The sequence below is a fragment of the Lactuca sativa genome, chromosome 2 (genome assembly GCF_002870075.4).
Source record: "Lactuca sativa cultivar Salinas chromosome 2, Lsat_Salinas_v11, whole genome shotgun sequence".
NCBI classification, from domain to species: domain Eukaryota; kingdom Viridiplantae; phylum Streptophyta; class Magnoliopsida; order Asterales; family Asteraceae; genus Lactuca; species Lactuca sativa.
This window is the reverse complement of record NC_056624.2, coordinates 105,974,374-105,983,521: the sequence shown is the minus strand read 5'-3', so window position 1 is coordinate 105,983,521 and position 9,148 is coordinate 105,974,374.

Genomic DNA, 9,148 nt, shown 5'->3' with positions numbered 1-9,148 from the left:
ATGGGATAGACTTCGCGAACTGTATTCCACAGACGAAGATCTTGAACATTCTATCCAAACCTTGCTTCTATCTGAGTTTGGAGAATTCAGGCAAGGGGCCGAAGAAACGGTGACCCAGACGTTTGATCGCTTCAATCATCTTCTCAGCAAGATGATCAAACACGACATTGAAAGGAAGCTTATCGAACAGAAGGTTACTTTCTTGAACGGACTGAGGTCTGAGTGGAGAGCAGTGGTTTCCACAGTCAAAGCCCATGAGCAGTTTAAATCATACTCTTTGGCGAAACTGGTGGGTATTCTAAAGTCCCAAGAGAAGATTGTGGTACAAGAGAAGAACGTTGTTTCTAGTCTTGGTTCGTTGGCCCTCCTATCTAAAAGTAAAGCTGTGATGGAGGATGAAGAGCTCAACTTGGAGGAATATGACCTCACGTCTGAGGATTATGCCATGATGGTGTCCAATCCTAAGAGGTTCATAAAGAAGAGATTCCCCAGCAACAAAAACCAAAACTGGCAGGGGAGTTACAGCTCTGAAAAGGTGAACAATGAATCGAAGGCTGAGGAGCCCAAGAAGGAACCGAAGGCAGATGGCGATTCCGGAGTAAGCTGCTTCTACTGTGGTGGCAAGAACCACTATGCTAAGGACTATGTTCTTAAGAAGATGGCTGAAAAGGACGATGGAAATGATGAGGAAGCCGTGCTGCAGAAGAGACTGGATGAGTTGAGAAAGAAGAAGTCTACCGCTAACCCTTCTATTAATGCTCTTATTGTGCAGGGTTCGGTTAATGACGATGAGTTCGGTAGCACAGAAGTCTGGTCTACTGACTCAGAAGACGAAGAAGTGAGGAAGCCTACCCATGGAAAGGCGTATGTGGCTAAGGAGGAAAGCAGTGGAGGAAAATGCTTCATGGTGACTGACGTGTCTCAAATGAGGGGATACAACACCGATGGAGGAAGCGATGGACCGAAGGTACAGGAGGATATGTGCTTTACGGCCAAACCACTCAGCCAGCAGTTCAATGAGCTCGATGAACTGATAAAGAAGGTATAATCTGTTTTTATTTCATCTAAAGTACCACCATCCTCATATGAGAAAGAACTAAAAAATGTTAATACAAGAATTTCTCATTTAGATAGTAGCTTAACTCAAACTCGAGTCACCAATTCTAACCTGACTGATCAATTAAGCAGGGTGGCGTCGAAGAGTGAGGAGCGGCGAATGTGGATTGAGTTAAAAGAGTCGGAATTAGTTAAAGTTAAAGACGAAAACATTTATTTGCAGAGAGACAATTTAAAATTGTTAAAACAACGAAATGTTTTTTGTTTAATTGCTAAACGTTTATATTCCAATATTACTCAACTTCACTTGGACTGTGAGATAGGCCAAAAGATCCATCGCATGATTTTGCCCTTCCTAGAGTTTAAGGAGGATGAAATCGATGCCGAAGCCTACAATTGTGAGAGTGTGATATCGTCTGATGATGTCAATCCGACCTACATGTATGGACTGGACAAAATTGAGTCCTTCATTAAATCCAAAGACCACAAGGACATGCTCAAAAATCTTTTGGACGAAAATGACAGACTTAAACTGAGAACCGAAACCATGCAAAAATTTGACTCTTTAAACGCCAATGTAAGCTCAGAAAACAAAATCGATGTTGAAAATTCATCTGAGCTTAACGAGGACGAAAATATGAGTGAAATTTCTGTAGAGGATACGGTTGAATGCTCAGAATTTGTTAAAAGCGAAACTAAAAACCACAAAAATCTAATTTCTGAAAATTCTGTGGAGTTCGCTCGATTGTCCCAACAAAAGTCCCCGAAATTAATAGAAAAAGCTGTTGTGTATCAAAAGGTCAGGACCACTCCGAATCAAGTATACAAGGTGACTGGAGTAACCGAACATCAAACAGCTGAACTCACAGCTATTGTTAACGAAGACAATGTTGATGGCTGTGATGAGTACTTCTGGGAAGCTCCAATTGATAATGCAAATGAAACCGTTGGCTTTTCTGAAAGAACCTCCTGGATGAGCAAAGGAAGATACATCCCTGAACCATTGAACAAGCCGGATAATTTCAATGAGCCAAGTACCAGTGGTACGAAAGATATTCCTCAGGAGGATGATCGTTCAGCAAAAGAATACATTCCCTCTACTCCAACAGCTCAAAGTGGAACTTCTTCAGACATTCCTTCTACTCCCTCAGTGCAAACTGGATCTTCTTCGGATATTCCCTCTGCTCCCTCGGCTCAAAGTAAAACTCCTGAAGTTCAAAAGGAACCAGCCAAGGAGACAACAAAAACGAAAGCGAACGTTCATCATCAACCTAAGCAGATGAGGGATAAGAAGATAGAAAGGAACCAAAGATACAGGAAAAACCTTTCTGAAAGGAAACAGTTCTGGCACTCCCAGAATGCATACTACTCACACCAAGACAAGAATCTGAAGTATGAAAACAATCCAGAAAGAAAGCCTGAAAGTTCCAACAACCGAAAGCCAAGGTTCGGTTCACAAGAAAATACCAACCGAAGGAAAAGGTTCGATTCTGAAAAGGACTTCAACCGAAACCAAAGGTTCGGTTCCAAGAACAACTCCAACCGAACGCAGAGGTTCGGTTCTGAAGTCAAAAGAGAACAAGACTCTAAGGTCAGTCCCTCCAATGATCAAAAGCAAAAGGGTCACCTAGAGTCACCAGCCAGGAAGTCCACTCCATCCAAAACCTCTCATTCTAACTCTTCTCGTTCTTCCAGTTCTTCTACTTCCACCAATTCATCTCCATCTTGCTCTAAAGCTAATTCCGCTTGTTCTCAAAAATCTCATTCATCAGCTGAACAAAAGGGAAAGCAGAAAGTCAATGAATCCAAACCAGAGTCCAAAACGAACACACCCAATCCTAACAAAATAAAAGTCTTTACCATTAAAAAGAAAGATGAAACAACTCTAATAAAACGAACATATCTAGTTGACATCTCTCTTACTATTCTCGTTCCCATGAAAAGCTCACATGGACCCAAGAAACTTTGGGTTCCTAAATCTGCTTAATTTTTGCAGGTTATAAGTGACGAGCAGTTTGACGAAGAATGGTACATCGATAGTGGCTGCTCGCGTCACATGACAGGGAGGAAAGAGGAGCTCAGGGAATACAGATCTCTTGCAAATGGTGGCAACGTCAAGTTTGGAAATAACTCTTTCGGCACCATAAAGGGATACGGGATGATAACGAATGGTGACTTTACAATAAGGAAGGTTGCTTATGTGGAAGGACTCCAACACAACCTCATCAGTGTATCTCATCTTGTTGGAGGTACAGGTCTCGAAGTCTCATTCGATGATGAAGGTTCTGATATAATAGAGAAAAAGACAAAGAAAGTGATTCTCAAGTCAGAGCGAAAGGGTGAAATGTTTCCTCTAAACATGAAACCCATCAAAGGAAACCCAGCCATATGCCTGTTATCAAAAGCTCAATCTGACGAAAGCTGGTTGTGGCACCGAAGACTCTCTCATCTCAATTTCAAAGATATCAACCGACTTGTCACTGGAGGTCATGCTAGGGGTCTTCCATTGCTCAAGTTCGACAGAGAGCATTTGTGTGTTGCATGCGAAATGGGAAAGCAGAGTCGTCAAAGTCACCCATCAGTAATCAACACAAAAGTTGTTGAACCACTCGAATTGCTTCATATCGATTTATGTGGTCCTTCATCTATCGAAAGCATCGGTGGTAGCAAGTATATTCTTGTTATCGTTGATGACTTTTCACGTTTTACATGGGTGTTCTTTCTAAAGCTCAAATCTGAAGCGACTCAAAAGTTGAAAGTGTTTATCAAGCAAATTGAAGTCCAGCTCAAGAAGGTCGTTCGCAACATCAGGAGCGACAATGGTCTTGAATTCAAGAACAGGGAGTTTGAAGAGTTTCTTGCAGAAAAGGGAATTAGTCACAATTTCTCAGCTCCCTACACACCACAACAGAACGGAATAGTCGAAAGACGAAACCGATCTTTGTGTGAAGCTGCCCGAACTATGCTAAGTTTCGCTTCCTTACCTCTTTATTTTTGGGCTGACGCTATTTCTGCTGCTTGTTTTACACAGAACAGGTCCTATCTCAATAAGCGATTCACGCTCACACCATATGAGATAATAAATAACAGAAAACCCAATGTGAAATTTTTCCATGTGTTTGGCTCAAGGTGTTTCATCTTTAACTCTAAAGAACACCGCAACAAGTTTGATGTCAAAGCCGACGAGGGAATCTTTCTGGGTTACTCACTCACATCCAAGGCGTACAGGGTCCTAAACAAACGTTCAAGAAGGATTGAAGAGACATACTATGTGACCTTTGATGATAGCTATGTCAAGAAGCTACAGGCCATAGAAGACACTGCCGGGGAAATCTTTCCTCAAACTGGCCAAGTCACAGTCTCGATCGCCAATTTATACGAGAAATTTCTGGAACTCTTTGACGAACCGGAAAAAGCTTCTCTCTCAGAAGCAGGTGCAGCTGACAACAAAGTTGATCATATGAAGCAGATTGTCGAAGATGTTGCAAGAAGAATGCATGAAGGAGAATCGCCCACTGATGAATCTCCATCCAACAATGCTTCAGTCGAGGGGGAGCCAAGTTCTCATGTCGAGGGGGAGCCAAGCTCACAAGTCCAGGGGGAGCCAAACTCTACAACTTCAACCGAAGGTCCTTCACCAACCGAAGGTGCCTCTCCAACCGAAGATGCCCCTCCAAACGAAGGTGCTTCAATGCCTGAAAGTCCAGCACCACAAGAAACCCCTGAACCTCATGTTTCTCAAGACTCATCAATTGAGGGGGAGCATGATGATATGACGCTTGATTACGATAGCCAATCTGAGCCAGAAGAAATGATCGACGCTGAACTAGATCCAACCTTTGATCGAATTTCCCTCCTCTTACCAAATGGACCAGAGATCATCCTATCTCTCAAGTAGTTGGTGATGTATCTGAAAAGGTTCTGACCAGATCTCAACTGAAGGCAAAACAGACATCCTTATTTTCAAAGGTTGAGTTTTGTATGTTTAACTCATTCGTATCAAAAGTTGAACCAAAGACAGTGAACACTGCCCTCGATCACTCTGATTGGGTTCAAGCAATGCAAGACGAACTGAACGAGTTTGAAAGGAACAAGGTCTGGCGCCTCATTCCAACTCCTCCAGATGCTTCGGTTGTTGGTCTCAAATGGGTTTTTAGAAACAAAATGGACAAGGAAGGTAATGTCATAAGGAACAAGGCTCGTCTGGTGGTCAAGGGATACTGTCGGGAGGAAGGGATAGACTATGAAGAGACTTTCGCTCCAGTAGCTAGGCTAGAATCTGTTAGAATATTTCTGGTCTATGCTGCTCACAAAAACTTTGAGGTTTTCCAAATGGACGTCAAGTGTGCATTTCTCAATGGAGAACTCGAAGAAACTGTGTATGTGGAGCAACCTCCTGGGTTCGTGAACGAAAAGTATCCAAATCATTGCTATATTCTGGATAAAGCTGTGTACGGCCTCAAACAAGCTCCGAGAGCCTGGTATGAAACGCTTACAAAATTTTTAAAGATGTCTAAATTCAAACAAGGTTCGGTTGACCCAACCTTCTTTCGCAAAAAGGAAGATAACCACCTTATGATAGTTCAAATTTATGTCGATGACATCATCTTTGGCTCCATGAATCCCAGCTTAACAGCTGAATTCAGAAAGTTGATGGAGACTAAGTTTGAAATGAGCTCAATGGGTCCTATTAATTTTTTCCTTGGTTTAAATATAAGACAGGGACCCGAAGACATCTTTATCAATCAGGAAGCTTACACGAAGACTCTCCTAGCGAAGTTTGGAATGATGGGCGACTCAAAAGTCAAAGTCCCAATGGCATTCGGCACCAAGCTTACCCCATCTCTAGATAAACCGGCTGTCGATATCACGCTCTATCGTCAAATGATAGGCTCACTGATGTATCTAACTGCTAGCAGGCCTGATATCATGTTTTCTGTGTGTTATTGTGCTCGATTTCAGGCTAACCCACGCGAACCTCACATGCTGGCAATGAAGAACATCCTACGCTATCTCAAGCGAACCACCTCCTTGGGTCTATGGTATCCATCCAACTCAGGCTTCTTCGTTCAAGCCTATTCTGATGCTGACCTTGGAGGATGTGGACTCGACCGTAAAAGCACAACTGGTGGCTGTCAATTCCTTGACGGGAAGTTGGTCAGGTGGCAATCCAAGAAACAAACGTGTGTGTCGCTGTCTACTGCCGAAGCGGAATACATTGCCGCTGCATCCTGCACATCACAAGTGATTTGGATCCAAAGTCAACTTCGAGACTATGGACTCAATATGAAGAAGATCCCACTATATTGTGACTCTGAAAGTGCAATCAGGATCTGTCATAACCTAGTGCAACACTCTAAAACCAAACACATAGCACTGAGGTATCACTTCATCAAAGATCATGTGGAAGATGGAAATGTCGAAGTTCACTTCGTAAGAACCACTGATCAACTGGCTGACGTCTTTACCAAAGCTCTTCCAGAAGCATCATTCAATAAAATATTGCAAGGGCTAGGTATGATGGAATCAGAGTCAGTACCTCACACTACCTCTCAACCTCAAACGTAAGAAGCGAAACCAACCGAACATTCGGGTTCGGTTCAACCATCTGACTCGCTCATTACTTCAAAGGTAGTTTTTCTGTGTTGTATATTTTTTTTGTACAAAATTTGTTTTTCTTTGTGTGAAAAGTTTTTCCAAATTGCATGTCTAAACTCCTTGGTTTCTTAAAATTTTCCAAAACTGAAACCTTCAAAAGGTTCGGGTTCGGTTTTCCAAAATTTTGTTGAACCGAAACCAACCGAAGGTTCGGGTTCGGTTTTTCAAAATTTTCCTGAACCGAAACCAACCGAACGCTCGGGTTCGGTTTTTCAAAATTTTCTAGAACCGAAACCAACCGAACGCTCGGGTTCGGTTTTTCTACTTTTTTCCCAACCGAAACCAACCGAACGTTCGGGTTCGTTTTTTCAATTTTTTTCCAAAGTTTTTTTTAAATCGTATTTTTTTCTTTTAACTCTTTTATTATTTTTTTAAGTCTTATTTTTTTATTATTTTTTATTTTTATTTTCAATTTCAAAAACTCCAAAAATATTTTATTTTTGTGTGCTCATTCGTTTATGGGGATATATTTGATGACTTACTTAAGTGTCCCTAGAAGCATGCTGCTGTATGTGTCCCAAGCCTCATAAGATTTTGAATAATAGCCTTCATGACCTGGTATACACAAACCTTGTCTTCCCAATAAGGCTAACACATTTATTCTAATCGTGAGCTACCTCACTCTTTTCTCACATGAGTTAAGAGTTTCCTGCTTGGTCCTTATGTTCGCAGCAGAGGTACTATGTTTTCTTACACCATCCCCATTACAATTCTCCATTACATTCGTTTCATCAACGTAACCCTTGAGACTCTCAGAAACTACCACTGAGGTTTATGGTTACACAACATCTGTGTTTATGATCTTAGTTTCGTGCCACTACGAGCTGAGTGAAACCCAAAATTCAACTCCAACGAATTGACGGTGACCAATTAATTTGATCAAGTTTTCATCAATGAATTGACGAATGTACCTTTATGAAATCTCAATTTTTCTTTTGCGTGATTCCCATGAAATTGTTACACACCATAACATTTCTTCCCAAGGGATCCAGTTTTAAATTTTTATCTGAGATTTCATATTAATCCAAGCCAATACAAAATCAACTCCTACCTACTTGTTCAACAGACTACACCGGTCTCACAAGTACTTTGTTCACTTTCTTTCTTATATCAAGAATAGAATTGTTGAATCAAAGCGAAACCGCCCTTAATTAGCCTAATTAAAAGAAGCCTTTCAACATTTATAAATAAATGTTTGATCGTAATTCAACGGGATTCCATACTGACACTTTGAGGTCTCTCTTGACCTTGAAGGAAGAGATTCGTGCCCGGGATCATCAGTTTCGTGTCATTATTGACATCACAGAATATCCTTAAAAGAGTTGCTTTATTTCTTTTTCTTTTACACTCTTTGCACGAAAATCCTAGATTTTCCAAAATTCTGTTACTAATTATTTTACAGGCTGGATTATTACTGGATGGTTAATAATGAAGTTGTGGTCAAAAACTATCCACGTGGGTCATTAATTCTAAAATGCCGTTTAAAAGGGATAAGACGAAAGGTTGCTGACTCGGCAGGAGTTCAAAGGATAAAAATTCAAACGACGGTAAAAAGGAGGGCGCGTGAATTTGAAACGGCCGCGCTTTTTCTGACACTTAAGGACGCGTGTGCGATATTGAAGCGTCATCACTCTGGCATTGAAGGCGCGTGTGGAAATGGAAACGGTTCCTCTCTCTGAACCGGCGCTTATTGGGCGACGTAATCCTAGGAAACTGACACTCTCTCTCCTACGTGATCATCGCACGCCCCAACTGTCACCAATCAGTCACTCAAAAAACCCGCTTTGTATTTCCATAAGAGATTTGAAACGATTTTTCTCTCTCCTATCACCCACTATAAAAAGCCGTCAACACCACCTTTTACCTCTTTACTGCCTCCATAATTCCCAAAGCAAAAATACTCCCAAACACTCTCCCGTTCATCTTCTTCTCCAAACCTGCAACAATGGATGAATCTTCTTCTGTTCATGCAACTTCTCAGATTCTTCCCATCCGACCCCAACAATGCCTAGTCATTGATCTTAACCCACTGGCGTATGATTCCTACATGTTGCCGGTTATAGAATGCCTCAAGTACTCCCAGCTTGCACCTGCACTGTCCAGAATTCAAACTGTGCCTATGGTGGCTCTATCGCAAGTCTACGCAATGGCTTACTACGACAACGTCGTCGACCGGGTATTCTTTGAAGTGGCAGAACACAAGACTTCGATTTCTCGCCCCCGTTTCTGCACTATGCTAGGGTTTGCTGCTGACCCATCGCGAGTTCACCCGGAGACGATTCCGGTTGGGATGTTGTACAACATGGTTTACAACATGGGCTATACAGAGGTTCTCACCTCCGTCGCCAACTTTAAGAAGTCCTGTCTACCGCCCCAGTGGAATGGTTTATTTACAGTTCTTTTCAAGGGACTGTCAGAGAGGAGCTTAGGATCT